Source organism: Phyllobates terribilis, unplaced genomic scaffold, assembly GCF_046119375.1.
Source record: "Phyllobates terribilis strain yellow unplaced genomic scaffold, ASM4611937v1 Scaffold_10__3_contigs__length_209671492, whole genome shotgun sequence".
Lineage (NCBI taxonomy): Eukaryota > Metazoa > Chordata > Amphibia > Anura > Dendrobatidae > Phyllobates > Phyllobates terribilis.
In genome coordinates, this window is record NW_027362770.1 from 142,210,054 (window position 1) to 142,231,034 (window position 20,981).

At 45.7% G+C, this 20,981-nt stretch overlaps 1 protein-coding gene across 1 annotated transcript in view; it reads right to left on the reverse strand.

The window, feature by feature from the left end:
• The window catches only part of FAXDC2 (fatty acid hydroxylase domain containing 2), a 36,329-nt gene extending 21,888 nt beyond the window's left edge, over window positions 1-14,441 (reverse strand). Inside the window, exon 1 of the mRNA XM_073649864.1 lies at window positions 14,318-14,441. The gene's annotated coding sequence lies outside the window, so the exon portion shown is untranslated. The remainder of the gene's footprint in view (window positions 1-14,317) is intronic.
• Window positions 14,442-20,981: the final 6,540 nt, after the last annotated feature.

Sequence of the window (20,981 nt, forward strand, 5' to 3'; positions counted from 1 at the left end):
TGACTTCCATTGTTACCTATTGGTCTTCTGCGATTGTGGAGGGCCGATGGGAACCGATGCCTTTGAGCAACAAGTTGGTCCATTTAAATGGTTAACAGCAACATCTAAATGGTTAACAGCAGCAATTGTAACTCATCTGCAACTTTGGCTGTTGGGAGATAAATGCCGACCAGCCTCAGCCACAAGTGGATGTAGCTCAGCTCCAGAGCCCTCTGCACAAATATGGACCATTTCCCAGGATGTTAATTCATACCCTTATGCGCGAATAGGTTAATGATCGTTTTTCCCCATACAGTTTTTATCAGCATGTGTAAACAAGGGCCGATCATCTCATATAAGTCAACTACCTCTCATTAATGAGACAAAAATTGACCCATCTAAATGAGCCTTTAGTGTACCTATCTATGTAAAAAAAAAGAGTATGTGCCCAGAATGAACAAGGCCATATCCTGGAATAATCTTAGCTTTATCACACTTATACCTAGGCTACTTATCTAATTGTACAGAAAAACACCATAAACAAGGACAAATAGGGTGTCAGTGCATTTCTTATCATGTTGTGACAACAGTTGTGTCATATGACCTTGAGCTAAAAGTGTATAATTTACACATTTGTGACCTGCAACTAATAATGATAATTACACCTAACATCTATATGAATTACACCATCTTTACTATTAGACTATGTGCCCACGAGGCAGAAATGCTCCAGATTTTTTCTTGAGCGTTTCTGCATCTCCCTGGCAGAAAAAACGCATGCGGATTGTACATGCGGATTGTACATGCGGATTGTACATGCGTTTTTCCTGCCAGGGACATGCGGAAGTGAAGCGTTCTTCACATGCATTTCTGCATGCGGGTTGACAAGCGCTTTCCAAGCGATTTTAGCATCACTTGGAAAGTGCTTGACAAGTTGGTCACACTATATAAATCCATGCAAACGGCATGGATTTATATAGTGTGACCTGAGAGAATGGTAAAAAATAAAAAATAAATCTATACTTACCTTCCGATGGCCCCCGGAGTCTTTATTCGATGCGTCTCGGCTTGCCGGCAGCTCGCGGTACACTGAAGGACCTGCCGACGTCAGCGGTCGCATGACCAGTCACATGACTAAATGACGTCAGCGCAGGTCCTTGACTCCACCGCGAGCTGCCGGCAAGCCAAGACAAGCACACCGGGGGCCATCAGAAGGTAAGTATAATATTTATTTTTTATTTTATTCTTTTATTTACAGGTTCTATGGTACCCGGGTCCGGAGGAGTCTCCTCTTCTCCAAACCCGGGTACCATCTGCACATTGAAACGCATGAAATCCGCATGTACAGATCCAGTGATGCGGAATCCAAGCGTTCCAATGCAAGTCAATGGTCGCGAAAACTCAGCGCTTCCGCAAAATAATTGGTAGTGCTGTGTTTTTTTCCGCACATGCGGATTATCATTGGGGAACATGGCAGACCTTCTACCAAGCGTTTTTTAAGCGTTTCTGCAGCGGAATTGCCGCTGCGGAAACGCTTAAAAAATGCATCGTGGGCGCACAGCCTTAGAGACATTTATGAGTGAGTATACCATGAAAGTTGGAAACCAAACACATGGTCCACATCAATCCAGACAATGGAGGTGCCAGTCTCTGTTCCCGGCAAAGAAGTGACTCTGCATGTCTTCCCTAAAGGGTAGTCCCGTAAACAACATTTATCACTAATCCAGACTGTTATGGCATACAGTGCCTTGAAAAAGTATTCATATCATACCCCTTAACTTTTTTTTTACATTTTTCCATGTTACACCCACAAACTTAAATGTATTCTATTGGAATTTTATTATTTTTGTGAAGTATAAAGGAAATGCTACAAGTTTTTCTAAATATTCATAAAATATAAATCTGAAAATTGTGATGTGTATTTGTAATCAGCCCCCTCTGACCACCTTTCACTGCAGCTAATTCTGGAAGTCTTTTGGGGTCTGTTTCTGTCTCTACCAGCTTTGCATATCTGGAGGTGACATTTTTGCACCTTCTTCTTTGCACACTCGCTCCCGCCCAGTGAGATTGGATAGAGGCGTCTATGATCAGCAATTTTCAAGTCTTGTCACAGATGCTTAATGAGATTTCGATATGAACTGTAAATGGGCCGTTCACAGACATGAATAAGATTTGATCTAAACCATCCATTGTAGCTCTGGGAGGATGTTTAAGGTCGTTGTCTTGCTGGAAGGTGAACCTATGCCCCAGTCTCAAGTCTTTTGTAGCCTCTAACAGGTTTTCCTCCAGGATTGCCCTGTATTTAGCTCCATCCATCTTCCCATCAACTCTGACCAGCTTCCCCGTCCCTGCTGAAGAAAAGCATCCCCACAACATGAAGCTGCCATCACCATGTTTGACGGTTGGAATGGTGTTTTCAGAGTGATGTGCAGTGTTAGTTTTCCACCACACACACAGTGCATTGCATTTAGCCAAAAAAGTTCTACTTTGGTCTCATCTGACCAGGGCACCTTCTTCCACATGTTCGCTGTGTCTCCTACATGGCTTTTTGCAAACTGCAATAGGGACTTCTTATGGCTTGTTTTCAAGCATGGCTTTATTCTTGCCACTCTTCCATAAAGGCCAGATTTGTGGAGTATATGACTAATAGTTCTCCTCTAGACAGATTCTCCCACCTGAACTGTAGATCTGTGCGGCTCCTCCAGAGGACTCTTGGCAACTTCTCTAATTAATCCTCTCCTTGCTTGCGATGTCAGTTTAGGTGGTTGGCCATGTCTTGATAGGTTTACAGTTGTGTCATACTTCCATTTTTGAATGATGGATTGAACAGTGCTCTGTGAGATGTTCAGAGGTTGGGGTATTTTTTTTTATAACCTAACCCTGCTTTACTTTTCTCCACAACTTTATCCCTGACCTGTCTGGTGTGTTCCTTGGTTTTCATGATGCTGTTTGCTCCCTAATGTTCTCATACAAACCTCTGAGGCCTTCACAGAACAGCTGTAGTTATACTGAGGATAAATTACACACAGGTGGACTCAATTTACTAATTATGTGACTTCTGAAGGCAACTAATAACTCAGAATTTTATTTAGGGATATCAGACTACAAGGGGCTGAAAACAAATGCACCTCACAATTTTAAGATTTATATTTTTTAAATAATTATAAAATAGTGTTGAGCCAGATTGTATTGTTAACCCTTTATTTATATGTATTTGCCGCATGCTCTGCATCTATGTTAGTGCTGCTGCGGCTGCATGTGTCACGGCTGTTAGACAGCTGTGACACATGCAGGGATTATCTAACAAATAGGCAATCTCTGCATGTGTCACCGCTGTGTAACAGCCATGACACATGCAGTCGCAGCAGCACTAACATAGATGCAGAGCACGCCGTAAATATTCAGCGAGCACCTGAGCATGCTCGCCGAAAGGGTTAACAATACATGCTGGCTCAACACTTTTATAAAACCATGTATCATTTTCTTTACACTCACAAATACTTGATACTTTGTGTTGGTGTCACATAAAAGTCCAATAAAATACATTTAAGTTTGTGGGTGTTACGTGAAAAAAAATGGAAAAGGTGATGGGCATGAATACATTTTCAAGGCTCTGTACCTACCTCGGACATGCCAGTTTCTGTGGGATTGGTGGACCATCTAATGTGTATGGGGGCCTACCGACTCTCTAAAAAACTCTGTGCCGAGTGGGACATACCTGTCAGCCAAATTATCGTTCGTCTGACATTTCACACTTTCAAAGTTTAAAGACTGAAATCAGTGGTGAGAGACATCTGAGACAATTATGACATATGTACAGGATATGCTAAAAATGTCTGATAGACGCGGGTCTGCAATCTTGCGCTCCTATGAACAGAAGTGGCAATGCATGTGCATCTCTCTCCATTAATTTCTTAAGAGTTTTGAAAAAAAGCAGAAGTGTGGGAGGCAGTAGGGGCATTATTCTGTGTGTGAGGGGGCCAGGGGGCTGTGGGACATAATATTGAGTGTGGATGGCTGTGGTAGGCATCATACTGGATGTGGGAGGCAGTGGGGGCATTATTCTGTATGGGGGGGGCTGTGGGGCATAATATTGTGTGGGGATGGTTGTAGAGGCACCATACTGCGTGAAGAGATGTGTAGTGGCATTATACAGTGTGGATGGCAGTGGGGGACATCATACTATGTTTTGATGGCTGTGGGGGAATCATACTGTGTGTGGAGGCTGTGGGGCATAATACTATGTGGGGATAATTGTATAGGCACCATATTGTGTGTGGAGAGGTGTAGTGGCATTATACAGTGGGTATGGAAAGTATTCGGACCCTTTTAAAATTTTCACTCTTTGTTTCATTGCATCCATTTGGTAATTTTTCTCATTAAAGTACACTCTGCACCCCATCTTGACTGAAAAATAACAGAAATGTAGAATTTTTTGCAAATTTATTAAAAAAGAAAAACTGAAATATCACATGGTCATAAGTATTCAGACCCTTTGCTCAGTATGGAGTAGACGCACCCTTTTGAGCTAGTACAGCCATGAGTCTTCTTGGGAATGATGCAACAAGTTTTTCACACCTGGATTTGGGGATCCTCTGCCATTCTTCCTTGCAGATCCTCTCCAGTTCCGTCAGGTTGGATGGTGAACGTCTCTCCAGAGATGCTTAATTGGGTTTAGGTCAGGGCTCTGGCTGGGCCAGTCAAGAATGGTCACAGAGTTGTTCTGAAGCCATTCCTTTGTTATTTTAGCTGTGTGCTTAGGGTCATTGTCTTGTTGGAAGGTGAACCTTCGGCCAAGTCTGAGGTCCAGAGCACTCTGGAAGAGGTTTTCATCCAGGAGATCTCTGTACTTGGCCGCATTCATGTTTCCTTCAATTGCAACCAGTCGTCCTGTCCCTGCAGCTGAAAAACACCCCCATAGCATGATGCTGCCCCCACCATGTTTCACTGTTGGGATTGTGTTGGGCAGGTGATGAGCAGTGCCTGGTTTTCTCCACACATACCGCTTAGAATTATCACCAAAAAGTTCTATCTTCGTCTCATCAGACCAGACAATCTTATTTCTCATAGTCTGGGAGTCCTTCGTGTGTTTTTGAGCAAACTCTATGCAGGCTTTCATATGTATTGCACTGAAGAGAGGCTTCCGTCGGGCCACTCTGCCATAAAGGCCTGACTGGTGGAGGGCTGCAGTGATAGTTGACTTTGTGGAACTTTCTCCCATCTCCCTACTGCATCTCTGGAGCTCAGCCACAGTGATCTTGGGGTTCTTCTTTACCTCTGTCACCAAGGCTCTTCTCCCACGATTGCTCAGTTTGGCTGGATGGCCAGGTCTAGGAAGACTTCTGATGGTCCCAAACGTCTTCCATTTAAGGATTATGGAGGCCACTGTGCTCTTAGGAACCTTGAGTAACACAGAAATTCTTTTGTAACCTTGGCCAGATCTGTGCCTTGCCACAATTCTGTCTCTGAGCTCCTTGGGCAGTTCCTTTGAGCTCGTGATTCTCATTTGGTCTGACATGCACTGTGAGCTGTGAGGTCTTATATAGACAGGTGGGTTCCTTTCCAAATCAAGTCCTATCAGTTTAATTAAACACAGCTGGACTCCAATGAAGGAGTAGAACCATCTCAAGGAGGATCACAAGGAAATGGACAGCATGTGACTTAAATATGAGTGTCTGAGCAAAGGGTCTGAATACTTATGACCATGTAATATTTCAGTTTTTCTTTTTTAATAAATTTGCAAAAATTTCTACATTTATGTTGTTTTTTCAGTCAACATGGGGTGCAGAGTGTACTTTAATAAGAAAAAAATGAGCTTTTTAGAATTTACCAAATGGCCGCAATGAAACAAAGAGTGAAAAATTTAAAGGGGTCTGAATACTTTCCATACCCACTGTACATTGTGGGTGACAGTGGGGGGGCATCATACTGTGTTTGGGTGGCTGTGGGGGGCATCATACTGCGTGTAGGTAGCTTTGGGGTTTCACACTGTGTTCGGAAAGCTGTAGGGGCATCATATAGTTTGGGGTGTGCTGTGAGGTTATCATACTATGTGTGGTGGGCTGTGGAGGTATCATATAGTTTGGGGTGGGCTGTGAGGGCATTATACTGTGTGGGGGGCTGTGGGGTAATGTACTGTGGGGACATCATACTTTATGGGGGCCAAGTGGGAACATTATACTTTGTTTTGGGGGGCATCATACTATATAGGGGGCATGAAAGGGGTACCAAAGTATATAGGAATATTAGGAACATTAATGGGCTTTACTAGGACTCAGAGCTGGAATCTGGAATTTGATTGGCTACAATACTGAACACACACACACATGCGGCCTAGTATGAGATAAACTATAAACTACATACAGTGGGGGAAATAAGTATTTGATCCCTTGCTGTTTTTGTAAGTTTGCCCACTGACAAAGACATGAACAGTCTATAATTTTATGGGTAGGTTAATTTTAACATTGAGAGATAGAATATCCAAAAAAAAATAAAGAAAATCACATTGTATAAATTAGATACATTTATTTGCATTTTGCAGTGAGAAATAAGTATTTGATCCCCTACAAACCATTATGAGTTCTGGCTCCTACAGACCAGTTACACTCTCCTAATCAACTCGTTAACTGCATTAAAGACAGCTGTCTTACATAGTCACCTGTATTAAAGACTCCTGACCACAGACTCAATTAATCAATCAGACTCTAACCTCTACAACATGGGCAAGACCAAAGAGCTTTCTAAGGATGTCAGGGACAAGATCATAGACATGCACAAAGCTGGAATGGGCTACAAAACCATAAGTAAGACGATGGGTGAGAAGGAGACAACTGTTGGTGCAATAGTAAGAAAATGAAAGAAATACAAAATGACTGTCAATCGACATCGATCTGGGGCACCATGCAAAATCTCACTTCTTGGGGTATCCTTGATCATGAGGAAGGTGAGAGATCAGCCTAAAACTACAAGGGGGAACTTGTTAATGATCAGGCAGCTGGGACCACAGTCACCAAGAAAACCATTGGTAACACATTATGCCTTAAAGGTTTAAATTCCTGCAGTGCCTGCAAGGTCCCCCTGCTCAAGAAGGCACATGTGCAGGCCCGTCTGAAGTTTGCCCATGAACACCTGGATGATTCTGTCAGTTATTGGGAGAAGGTTATGTGGTCAGATGAGACAAAAATTTAGCTCTTTGGCATTAACTCAACTCGCCATGTTTGGAGGAAGAAGAAGGATGAGTACAACCTTAAGAACATCGTCCCAATCGTGAAGCATGGTGGGGGAAACATTATACTTTGGGGGTGCTTTTCTGCAAAGGGGACATGATGACAGCACCGTACTGAAGGGAAGATGGATGGGGTCATGTATCGTGAGATTTTGGCCAACAACCTCCTTCCCTCAGTAAGAGAATTGAAGATGGGTCATGGCAAAAAGAAGCACAGTAAAGTCATGGAGTGGCATAGCCAGTCTCCAGACCTTAATCTCATAGAAAAATTATGGAGGGAGTTGAAGCTCCGAGTTGCCAAGCGAAAGCCTCAAAATCTTGATGATTTAGAGATGATCTGCAAAGAGGAGTGGACCAAAACTCCTCCTGACATGTGCGCAAACCTCATCATCAACTACAAATAACGCCTGACTGCTGTGCTTGCCAACAAGGGTTTTGCCACCAAGTATTATGTGTTTGCCAGAGGGACTAAATACTTATTTCTCACTACAAAATGCAAAAAAAATTATCTAATTTATACAATGTGATTTTCTTGATTTTTTGGGGGATATTCTATCTCTCAATGTTAAAATTATAGACTGTCCATGTCTTTGTCAGTGGGCAAACTTACAAAAACAGCAAGGGATCAAATACTTATTTTCCCCACTGTATTAATGCAGCAGGTTATAAATAATTAATCTTTTCACTGTACATGTCATCCACTAAGAATTTTAATCTTATCAATATGCCTCAATACAAACAGGGTCAATGTACAGTGCAGGAACAGCAGAACATGTCTGTCATAAAGCCCTTAGGGGTAAATAGAGCGAAAGTGGAAAGTGTACAACAAGACAGTGTTTGGATTTTGCCAAGAAAGTCAGAGCTTTGTGTACTGGGGCCTACAGGGGAGGTCTCAATTAGGGCATTCAGACATCATAGTAAAGGGTCTCCCACTAGGTCTCGCTCTATAGACCCCATGTGTCTTTGCAGTACATAAACTTTCTGCATGTAATGTTACAAACAGGTAGCCAGCCGCCTGTGGATGCCCAAAGCTATAATAGCTGATATCCGCATTTTAAACATTTATAGCATAAAAGGCCACTCTGTTCCAACCCACCTAAGATAAAAAATGAAGCAATTTTGCTAAAAGACTTGATTAAAAATCTACTATTTTATGTCTAAAGCTCTTACGCAGACCTATGTGTTGCAGTCTACAAACAAATCTAGTCTGATGCTACAGTCATACTCCCTGCCATCTGCTCCCTATTTCCTGCTAATATGACTATACCCTGATGAAGCTTCAAGCGAAACACGTGTCAGATGCAGACGGCTACCTGGGTATCTTTCTGGTATTTTTACTTCAATTACTATTTGCCATATTTGGGCTAACATTTTGTTAGCTGACATACATTTTTTATTATTGCCATTACATACACTGTGCTTCATTATTTTATTTTCAACCCTTCTTACTTATATCCTATTGGCCTTGATGTTCATGTAGTTTTGGTATTTTTCCTTTCTTCACTTCCTGCTTGGGCCCAGGTAGTCTCCTCCTTGCTATCCACAATTATGTTTTTTACAATATATATATATATATATATATATATATATATATATATATATATATATATATATATATATCTCAAGTATATGTATAGTTTTTTTTATTATGATAATGATGAAATAACAATTATTTATTTTAATTACATTTTTGTGTTCTAATGCAAATACACTATATGGAGAGAAATATTGGGAGACACATTTTATTGAATTCTGAATTTTCAATCAGTTCAATTTTCGAAGTGTATAACATCCGGCCCCTCACCCCCAGTGTATAACATCCGGCCCCTCGCCCCTGGTGTATAACATCCAGCCCCTCACCCCCAGTGTATAACATCCGGCTGTTACGCTCACGCCCGGACTGACTGGCGTGAGCGTGATTAGTGATCCCTCTGTACCATGAACCGAGGAATGCCTGGAGGGGCGTAACTAAGTATCAACCCGATCCGACCAAGGTTGCACGGTGGCTTAGTCGACTCCGTGGACCAAGGAGGAACCGAGCAGAGGGACCAGGTGCGACTCCAGGTCAGACCCCGGTCACAGTTGTTGACCCACACCGGGGAATGCAGGAACAGGAAGGTTAGACTGGCATATAGGCAGGTGGGTATTGTCAAGTACGGCTGGTATGCAGACAGGTGGGTACTGGCAAGTACGGCTGGTATGCAGACAGGTGGGTACTGGCAAGTACGGCTGGTATGCAGACAGGTGGGCACTGGCAAGCACGGCTGGTATGCAGACAGGTGGGCACTGGCAAGCACGGCTGGTATGCAGACAGGTGGGCACTGGCAAGCACGGCTGGTATGCAGACAGGGAGATACTGGCAAGCACGGCTGGAGTGCAGACAGGGAGGTACTAGCAGGTTGGAGCGCAGGCTGGATAGGGTCCAGTACAGACTGGGAGACAGGTACAGAGCCGCAGATGCGGTAGACAAGCAGAGTAAAGTGAAACCGCAGAAGCGGAGGACAAGGCAGAGCAGAGAGGAACTGCTGGTGCGGTGAGCAAGCAGAGCGTAGCGAAAACCGCAGGTGTGGTGGGCAAGGCAGAGCAGAGCAGAACCGCCGGAGCGGTGGACAAGGCAGAGCAGAGAGAAACCGCAGGTGCGGTGGACAAGGCAGAGCAGAGCGGAACCGCCGGAGCGGTGCGCAAGGCAGAGCAGAGAGAAGCCACCGGAGCGGTGGGCAAGGCAGAGCAGAGAGAAGCCGCCGGAGCGGTGGGCGAGTCAGAGCAGAGAGAAGCCACTGGAGCGGTGGGTAAGGCAGAGCAGAGGGAAGCCGCCAGAGCGGTGGGCAAGTCAGAGAAGAGAGAAACTGCCGGAGCGGTGGGTAAGGCAGAGCAGAGGGAAGCCGCCGGAGCGGTGGGCAAGTCAGAGCAGAGAGAAACCGCCGGAGCGGTGGGCAAGACAGAGCAGAGCGAAACCGCAGGTGCGGTGGACATGGCAGAGAGGACAGGGCTCTGTTCACATGGAACAGACTGGAAAATACAGGAAGATGGCTAGAACACAGGAGGAAGATACGGAGGAAGGGAAAAGGGACAAGCAGAACCAGATACACACAAAGTACTTCCTATGAAGCAGCGAGTGGACACAAAACTCACAAACAGAAGTACAGAGATAACGAGTTGGAGTTAGGTGCAGGTTCAGATACTGCAGGAAAAGGGAAGGTACGGACATAGAGACAAACAGGTAACAGGCTAGGATACAGTTCAGACAGGAACTGCTACTGCAATGAGATACAAGAAGGAGCCTGGGTATACAGCCCCCAGAGTGGCGGAAACAGACTAGAAGTCACAGGTAACAGGCCTGGGTATACAGCCCCCAGAGTGGCGGAAACAGACTAGAAACAGGACAGGACCTGTCAATTCAGTAGCAAAGACTAACCGAGTGAAGGTGTTGCTCAGGCCCCTCCTTCTGGGTGGAGGGGGTTTAAATATCCAGTGACTCACAGCAATAGGCTGGAGACGCATTAGGGGTGCGCCCACAGCAGCTATACGAATCAGGAAGTAACCGGGCCGCCGCCCTAAGCAGTCAGTCAAGAGACATGCACACAGCATGAACTGGAGCAAGGTTTGTAGGCTGAACTGACAGGTAAGATTGCGGTGTTGCATAGTGGGAGGTAGTGCACTATGCAAGCACGCCGCCAGGGATGTTACACCGACCCCTCATCCCCGGTGTATAACATCCGGTCCCTCATCCCCGGTGTATAACATCCGGCCCCTCATCCCCGGTGTATAACATCCGGCCCCTCATCCCCGGTGTATAACATCCGGCCCCTCATCCCCGGTGTATAACATCCGGCCCCTCATCCCCGGTGTATAACATCCGGATCCTCATCCCCGGTGTATAACATCCGGCCCCTCATCCCCGGTGTATAACATCCGGACCCTCATCCCCGGTGTATAACATCCGGACCCTCATCCCCGGTGTATAACATCCGGACCCTCATCCCCGGTGTATAACATCCGGCCCCTCATCCCCGGTGTATAACATCCGGACCCTCATCCCCGGTGTATAACATCCGGACCCTCATCCCCGGTGTATAACATCTGGCCCTTCGATCTCCCCCCATCCCCAGTGTATAACATTTGGCCCCACACCCCCCGCTTGTTTTTCAGGGGTCGGCCTTGGCCCTTAGTTTCAGTGAAGGAAAATTTTAATGCTTCAGCATACAAGACGTTTTTGACAATTATAGGAACCTTATGGGAATAGTTTGGGGAAAGCCCTTTTCAGTTCCCCATGACTGTGCCCAGAAGGTCCATAAAGACATAGTTGGGTGAGCTTGGTGGAAGAACATGACCGGCCACACTGAGCTCTGATCTCAACCTTATCCAACACCTTTGGGATGAACTAGAACGGAGATTGTGAGTCCGGCCTCTCCTCCAACATCAGTGTGTGACGCTGAGTCACTTTTCAAGGCCAGGCCGTCAAGACGGGATAGTCAAGGAGTCCGAAGTCAAAGCCAGGAGGGTAAGTCATAAACAGAGGGAAAAGGCAAAAGTGTAGTCAGGTAACGTTTCGTAGATCAGAATACCAGGAGGAAAGCAGATCAAAGCAGAAGGGGTTAAACAGAAGGATAGTCAGAACAAGGTCCAAGGTCAGGCAACAGAAGATCAATAAACAGAACTCAAGGCACAGAGAACAAACCACACACTAGCTGAATGTACGTCTGGCAGAGACCTGGGGGAAACAGCTCAGTTAAGTAGCCAGGCATTCACCTGGGATAATGAACATCTGAAGATGGCCAGTGCCTCCCAGTCTCAGATTGGACAGCCGAGCTGTCAATCACCACACTGACAGCTATTGCACGCCCCTGTACAAGATTGGACGGCTGAGCTGTCAGTAACTGCATCCCAGACACAGTGAGGGGTGGAACCGTGACACAGTGTCTGACCTCACAAATGCTCTTCTGGAAGAAAGGGCAACAATTCCAATGGACATTACAAAATCTTGTAGAAATCCTTCCAAGAATGTCAAATGTTATAGCTACAAACAGAAAACCAACCCCATATTAAAGTCTATGGATGTAGAATGGGAGGTCGTAAAATCTCCTGTAGGTGTAATGTGGAGGGGGCACATATTTTTGTGCATATAGGTGTGTAAGATACAGGAGACAGATGGAAGAAAAGAGAAGCCAGTGACTGATTACACTGATCAGTTTAGTCGAGCGCAGCATGGGCACAAGACTGTAAACTCTGGACCGGCAAGAAAAAAGAGTGCTATTGAGTAAATGGTAAATCAGAACTGAGAATATGAAATTCTCATTTTCTGCAGTTTCCATGAATATTCATCTGTTTATATATATAAATATATACAGACATAGATATTTATATATACATATATATCAGAGGTAGAAGAATCAATTTGCAGGACCCTGGACCAGTGGTCACTCAGGTCATTACTCAGTGGCGCTGCACGGGAGCCTTGAGAGCCGCCTCCTACCTCCCGTTATTGCGGCTCTTCTTTTGATTAGTCAGCCTGATCATTGTCAAGTTTGTGATGAGACGATCCTGGTTGTTGGTGCATGCCTTTTTCATATGTTGTCCTTGATTACAAGGACATTGTGTGTGTGCAAATTGCCTCTTCAGAGAGGAAGATAGCTTGAACTCTAGCGCCACCTATTGGAAGTAGCAATCCTAAAAGTCATTACTGACCCTTTAACGAGCTTTGAAATATGACTTGGGATAAAAGCCAAATCAGAATCTCAATTTGTAGACACGGTGTTTCGGGGAGATTGCCCCTCGTCAGTGCAAAGTATAAGAACTGATTTGGTTCTGGTGAGAGACTAAGACTGGGATCTAAGGGGTAAGATTTCTCCTTGTGGAGCGTGACATGACAGGTCTGGCATGCCAGTATGAGGAGACTTAAACTCCTTGCATGCTCCTCTGGGAAATTAAATATGCAAATTGTCTCTTCAGAGAAGAAGAAGACTAGAACTCTAGTGCCACCTATTGGAAGTAGCAATCCTAAAAGTCAAGATCGACCATTTAACGAGCCTTGAAATATGACTTAGGATAAAAGTAATGATGTCTTGTCAGGCTGGTTAAACAAAAGAGGAGATGGGGATGCCGGCAGGTCGGAGGCTGTTTTCAGTTTTCAGGACTCCCGTCAAGGGTACACCGCCCGACCGCTGATATATACTCATTAGAGAAAAGATCGGTCCACAACTTTTTCAGTTTTAGTATCTGCACCCATTAAGTAAAATAGGTTACTTGCATTTTTTTTCTCGAAAATACACAGCATAAAAAAAAAATCATCTTGGGAACGTAGCCTTAGGCTCTGTTCACACATCATGTTTTTTTCAGTGTTTTTTGATGCAGTTTTTTATGAAAATTTTCAGCTGCCTTTTGCAGTACCAGCAAAGTCTATTAGAAACCAGAATTCTCTGTTCACACATCATGGTTTTTTTTTGTTCAGGATTTTGTGTCTTGCATGTTTTTTTGGAAAATAGAGCATCTCACTTCTTTCAGCGTGTTTTCAGTGTTTTTACAGCGTTTTTTCACCCATAGGAAGTAATGGGGTGGTGAAAAAAACGCACCAAAATTTGTTTTAGCGTTTTTGATGTCAAAATAGAATTTTTTTTTTTTTTCACAGAACTTTATGTACATGCATAAAAAGAGACAGACGGACAGTGGAAAAAAAGCTGAAAAAACGCACCAAAAACACATAAAAAAGCACCAAAACTGCAAGAAAAATCCTGAACAAAATGCCCTTGAATATCAGGTTTTGCTGCACAAAATTGACGTAAAAAAAACAAACAAACATGATGTGTGAACATAGCCTTAGGCACTAAAGACTTCGATCATAAGATGGTTAAATAGTGTAATAAAACATCACATAATTTCATTAACGCAATACAATTCCCTAGAGATATTAGACGCCACATGAATTGCACCAGACAAAGCCGTTCCCCTGCTCACAACCAATCCAGTGTTCATAGAAAAATACAGATCACTCCGGCAGTAAGAAAAACAACCCTTTGTATTTTGTCCGCTGCATTTCCTGCATTTTAAGTCACAAGTTCTGATTTTTTTTGGAAAAACTTGAGTAAACACTTTCCCCTTCTCTTTCGGCGCCCTTACCCCTGCTTTCTCTGGCCGACCTTCCTCTATGGCTCAATGCTTTCTGGGACTAGCAGCCTGGCTTCTCTGCAGATCTTTATTGTTATTTCTCGTCCTAGTCCCACCTACCCGTGATGCTGAGCCAAAGTGCATTGACTTAGGATAGAACTGGAGAACACCTCTTAAAGGGACAGTGTTTAAATGCACCATGTCATAATTCGTACATGATAGTCATTTCTTCTCACCGCTGTCGTAATTTATCATTAATCATTCTGTCCTTGCTACAATCGAAATCAGGTCTCCACGCACCAATCTGTTGAAAAATATGGTTGGAGCAATAGAGCTATGGTGAGACGGGGGTGTTTTGCTCACTTGGTCGACAGATAGTTCTCATAAATGTGTACGCTAGGCTTGGAAACCTTCCATGCGTTTCCTACAGCGAGCTGCTGCCAGACATTTCTGGTGGTGGCTTATCTCCATCCCGAAGCATCAGGAGAGGTGATCCCTTGCTCATCACTAAGGATCTCGGTGATCACTAAGGATCCCACCGATCACTGAGGATCCCACTGATCTCTGAGGATTCTGACGCGCCCCCTGGGCCGTGGGGGATACCCGGAGCCGGGCCTTGTAGATGCTGGGAGTTGTAGTCACCATTGCGGTGACCCGGTCCGTGACCCAGGGCGGTCAAACCAGGGTAGTCTATGTGTGTCTGTTAGGTATAGTCCGACTACGCCACCTGTGGGATGCGCTTATTGGGAACCGCCGCTGCGGAGCAGTCCGCTGAAGCTGGTGGTATGTGCAGCAAGGTGATGTGACTCCCCACAGAAAGAGTGGAGCTTCAGGGCAGCGCGTATGGATGATGGTGGTGATGGTGCAAGGTGTCGCGGTGCAAGAATAATCACAGAGTCCAAACGATGCAGTCCCAGATCCATTACTCATGGTTTAAGCAGTTCCAGTTACAGGGCCAGTGTAAGAGCCCACGTCTTCCTGTGCTCACGCAGTGAGGGGCTCGGACGACTCCCAGATACCTCCAGAGTATTTATCGGGACCCCCTTTTGTGTGTCCTTTCTGGCCTTCTCCCTGCACCTCACACCTAGTAGCACTCCTGTCCGGTGTCCTCGGGCCTTGGTGGGCGACGTGTGTTCCGTCCCCTGGGTCCTATGCGGCCACCTTCCTAGCACACTGGTATGGACTTATGGTCTGCGGTATTTGAAATGCTGCAGCCTCCGGTTCTCTAGTTAGGCTTTGTAGCTCTTGGCTAGTTAAGGGACCGGTTCCCTTTCTATGGCCTGACCCCCCTACCTCCTGGCAGCGGCGGGTGTACGGGTGGCTTGCTCCACGGCCCGTACCCCTGGGGTCCCTTCTCTTCTCGTCCTGGAGCCTCTCCTGCTCCCCTTATCTCTCCCTTCTCCTTCAGGCTCAGGCCTCCTGACTTGGCCCGTCTGTGGAGCAGAGCTCGTGCAGAGCCTCTGCTCCTGTCGCTTCTCCTCACAGCTCCAACTTCCCACTGTGACTCCCCGAACCAAGATGGTTCCTTCCTTTTATACCTCCTACTCCAGTGCTCCCAGGATCTACATCCTCCACCCATCCACTACTTAGTTCCCCCTCTCTAAGTGGTTCCTCCCCACTCCAGCCAGGGATCAGGGACTGTGCTCTCCTGTAGGATGTAGTGTTAGGGTCCTGAGCTGTACTCCTTCTTTACCTGAGAGTGAGAAACCACACCTCTGGATGAGATGCAATACCTCTGTGGCGACCGAACCCTCAGGGGCGCCACAATTCCACTGATCACTAAGGATTCCGCCGATCGCTGAGGATTCCGCCGATCACTGAGGATTCCACCGATCACTGAGGATTCCACTGATCCCGAGAATATGACTCTGAACTGCTCAGTCTCAATGGAGCAAAGGTTGTGCATTCATTGTCAATGGAGCTGACAAAGATTGCTAAACTGTGCCCAACCTAGCATTGCCTGCTGACAAAGGGTTAATCATTAGATGGTTGTCAAGACCTGACAAAATCAACTTACAGTTGTCTATTGTGCATGGACATTTGTCCCAACAAAGCATGTGGTATTGCAGCTCATCCCCATTCACTTCAATGTAGCAATACCAGACTCAACCTATTGGTCGGGGTGGCGCTATTTATAGAAGAAAGAAGCCTTTTTTTTTTAAATCCTCTACAGCCTCTTCCACTGACTATAGATGTGCATAATACATCAGAGCAGACAAGCTGCCATCAAGGAAGGTGATAAATAGTGGATAAGCAATACCAAGGCTGAGAATTATATATACTTTTAAGACTACAGGACCTTAAAGGGAATCTGTCACCAGGATTCTGCCACCTAATCTGAGAGCAGCATAATGTAGAGACAAACCCTGATTCCAGCGATGTGTCCCTTACTGGGCTGCTTGCTGTAGTTTTGATGATATCACGGTTTTATCAGCAGGAGATTATCACTAGAGGACTAGTAAACCTGCTGCTATGGAGTCCGCCATATTCATGAGTTCTGTATAGCCCTGCCCTCCAACACTGATTGGCAGCTTTCTGCCTATGTACACAGAAAGCTACCAATCAGTGATGTGGGCGGGGTTATACAGAGCTCAGCATTCCGAGAACTGCAGCAGTGATTTTATAAAAAACGGCAGCAAGCAGCCCAATAAGTGACTCATCACTAGAATCAGGGTTTCTGCCCCTATGCTGCTCTCATATAGCAAAAACTTGGTGACCAATTCCCTGTAAACAAGGTGAAATATTGGCAAGAGTTGAGAGCAGCTCTCGTTCCTGGCTACAACCGCCTTTGCTAAATGCCAAGATCTCATGATAATCCTTCCAGGCACGAGTATCCCCCAGAACACAATGAATGCAGGGAAAAGGTCACTGAATGAAACTCAAGAATTGTGATTTTTCTTCTTCTTTTGAATAGAAGAACAAAGCTAAATTGGGGATTAAATATGAAACTGCAGAGAGAGCAAAAAAAAATATAGTGAGTTCCATTCATCTGAGAGGTTTACAAAGCAAAAGTTTCATCAACCCAAATAGGGAATTAAGAGATCTTCGTCTCTTGGTCAGAGTTAAAAAGTTTTGTAGGACCTGCCCTATCCTGCATTTCACAGACATCCTATTAATTTTAAAGGACACTATGTAATATTCAATGTCACCTGTGGTGGCGCTGCCAGAAAATTACACACTTCCAGTAAGATTCTCGATAGATAACAGCTGATTGATGATGATCCCAGCAGAGGGATACTTTACGATCAGCCAGTTGTTTCGAAAGCAGAGAACTCTTTTAGGGAAGAATCAGGCGACCGTATAACTTGGACGAGGATTGCAATGCACTGCTAGGACTGGCCAGCAGCTTTACTGACCCAAGTGTCGCAGTGGGACGCTTGGGTCAGGAGAGCCGCCAGTGTGGCACCCCAGGGGTCTGGTTTCCACAGTAATGTAATGTTATGTCTGAGAGCAGGTGGGAGGTCCTTTGGTCAGGGATCCTGTGCATGCCACACCTCCTGCCCAGTCTTGGGAGGGGAAGAACTTCCCCAATATGAACCCGGGGCTGAAGCAGGGTTAGTCAAGTCAAGGAGAGTAGAGACAAGAAACAGTCATAGGAAGAAACAGCAGAAGCTCAGTGGGAGCAATACTACTACGAGTCAGGGGCTGGCAGCTGCAGAGCTCGCCCTGACTGAGAAGCTTTCTTACCAGACCCGGCGTCCGAGGCTGTGGGGACTAACTCTTACCCAGCAGCAGAAGCCGACCGGCAGGGGATTTCAGGTCCTCAGGCCCAGAAACCCGAAGGCACGGTCACACGCGTGGGACCAGCACCGCCATCGTGGAGCGGAAGCCATTAGAAGGCCCCGAGTCACCGGCCATACGGGTGAGCACCACACGGTACACTCAGGGACGTGGGCTACTTATATCCGCTTCTAGCAAGGTAGCCAGAAGAGTACAGTCAGTTTGGGAGGCCTACAACTCCGCCTGGCCAGGGGAGATCCCATCTGCTCAAGGACTGACCAGGCCCCGTTCGCTAGCAAGTACTCCGGGAGGGTCTATCGTTGTTACCAGTAAAGACCCTGAATTACACCGCACCGTCTCTGAGTGGTTCCTGCTACCCCCATCTTCCACGTCGGCTGCCCTGAGGCCATACCCCTCCCGTTGGGGGTTATACTATCACGCTGCACAATTCTACACCGGCCTCAGCGGTCTGCCCTGCAGCGGCAGCTCCATAGCTGCAAATCAACGGGTGGCGTAGTCGACACTCAAATAACATCTATCAAGACTGCCACACACTGAGTTTGACTCCCTGGGCACGGTCCGGGTCCCCGCCACTCGGAGACTACAACCCTCATCTGATCCGGTTCCGGGTAAGCCCCGTGCGCGAGACGCTGCGCGACACAGCAGGCCCAGGGGCGCGTCACCAGCCTGTCTGAGCATTGCGCTGAGATCCTCGTCCGAATTATATGAGGCTTGGGTCGGGAGAGCTGCCAGCCAGTCTGAGCATTGCGTTGTGATTCTCGTCAGAGTTATACGATGCTTGGGTCAGGAGAGGCGCTGGCCAGTCCGGGCATTGTGTTGTGATCCTCGTCAGAGTTATACGATGCTTTGGTCGGGAGAACTGCCAGCCAGTCTGAGCATTGCGTTGTGATTCTCGTCAGAGTTATACAATGCTTGGGTCAGGAGAGCCGCTGGCCAGTCCGGGCATTGTGTTGTGATCCTCGTCAGAGTTATACGATGCTTGGGTCGGGAGAGCCGCCAGCCAGTCTGAGCATTGCGTTGTGATCCTCGGCCGAGTTATATGATGCTTGGGTCGGGAGAACCGCCAGCCAGTCTGAGCATTGCGTTGTGATCCTCGTCAGAGTTATAAGATGCTTGGGTCAGGAGAGCCGCTGGCCAGTCTGAGCATTGTGTTGTGATCCTCGTCAGAGTTATACGATGCTTGCGTCAGGAGAGCCGTCAGCCAGTCCAAGCATTGTGTTGCAATTCTCGTCCAAGTTATACGATGCTTGGATTGGGAGAGCCACCAGCCAGTCTGAGCATTGCCCTGTGATCCTCGCCCGAGTTATACAATGCTTGGGTCAGGAGAGTAGCTGGCCAGTCTGAGCATTGCATTGAAATCCTCATCCAAGTTATACGATGCTTGGGTCAGGAGAGACGCCGGCCAGCCCGAGCATTGCATTGTCATCTTGGTCCGAGTTATACGATGCTTGGGTCAGGAGAGCCGCTGCCCATTCCGAACATTGCATTGCGATCTTCATCCCAGTTATACAATGCTTGGGTCAGGAGAGCCCCTGGCCAGTTCAAGCATTGCGTTGTGATCCTCGTCCAAGTTATATGATGCTTGGGACAGGAGAGCCGCCGGTCAGTCTGAGCATTGCTTTGTGGATCGCAAGGATCTTGTCCAAGTTATACGATGCTTGGGTCGGGAGAGCTGTCGGTCAGTCTGAGCATTGCGTTACGATCCTTGTCCGAGGTATATGGCCGTCTGACTCTTCCCTTAAAGCGAATTATTATCCATACTGGCAATTAAGCCAGTGTTCTCCAAAAACAATTGTAAACATTTCTGAAATGCCCATATTAGACATGTGTGAATTCAGCCTAATCCTGTACTCACTGACCACGATTCATCATTGTCTTTGCAACTTTTATCAAGAGAAAATATTGTAATTGTGACTTTTATTTGCACCTTATTTATTATTCAGTTTGCTCTTTTTTTTTTAAGGGAATATGTCAGCAGGTTTTTGAGGACAGCATATTGTAGGGTTTAAAACACTGACTTTAATGAGGTGTCACTTATCAGGCTGTGTGTTGTTGTTTATTTACAATGAAAGTTTTATCACTAGGACATTATTGCTGTGGCTAGCTGCCCCATATAAAGGCATCTGACTCCGCCCTCTCCTGTGATAAGCAGCTCACTGTCAATAGACTATGTACATAGAGAGCATGGTGTGGGCGGGATTAGCTTTCTCAGCTGTGCTGCATTCTACATCTAAAGACTCTGATTCTATCACCACTGCTGCACCCAGTAAACTAAGTGATACATGGTTGGAATCAGGGTCTCTGTCCCTACATTATGCTGTTGTCAGATTACATAACAAAACCTGGTGACAGATTCCCTTTAAGTTAACTTTACTAGGTTTGTCTGCATTTTTTATGTTTTAAAATGTGTCCATTGTTTTCCTTATCCGGAAATGTTTTAGCCTAATTCATCCTTTACAACTTTTTGAAATGGTGCAAGTTTTTTTGCACCATCAAATTTGTCCAATTTCCTTTTTCTTTTGCGCAGTTGAAGACATTTTAAAGGACGATGCGACTTTTTGCTCTAAAAAGGTGCAAAAAAAAGGTAAAAAGCAAGAAAAATATAAAGGCATCTGTGATTTTACATAAAATTCATCAAATCTTGTGGGTCAATTTGAAGAATTTGGAGCAAATAATGGCAACGAATATCAGAAGGCAAAAAAAAAGAAAAATCGCCTACAACAAAAATGCAAATGGTGAATCGGGGGCCATTGTCTCCTCTGTAAGTCCCCTACTTTTTCTAAACTCATGGACAAAACTCACATAAAATTGGAAAGAGACAAAGAAGTTAATGATTTCAAGATCAGACTACACAGGGTTTGTTTGTTGTCTGTTACCATGGAGATACATTGGTCTGCATTTTGGTTCTGTAAGTGGACATTACCTTTAAATACTT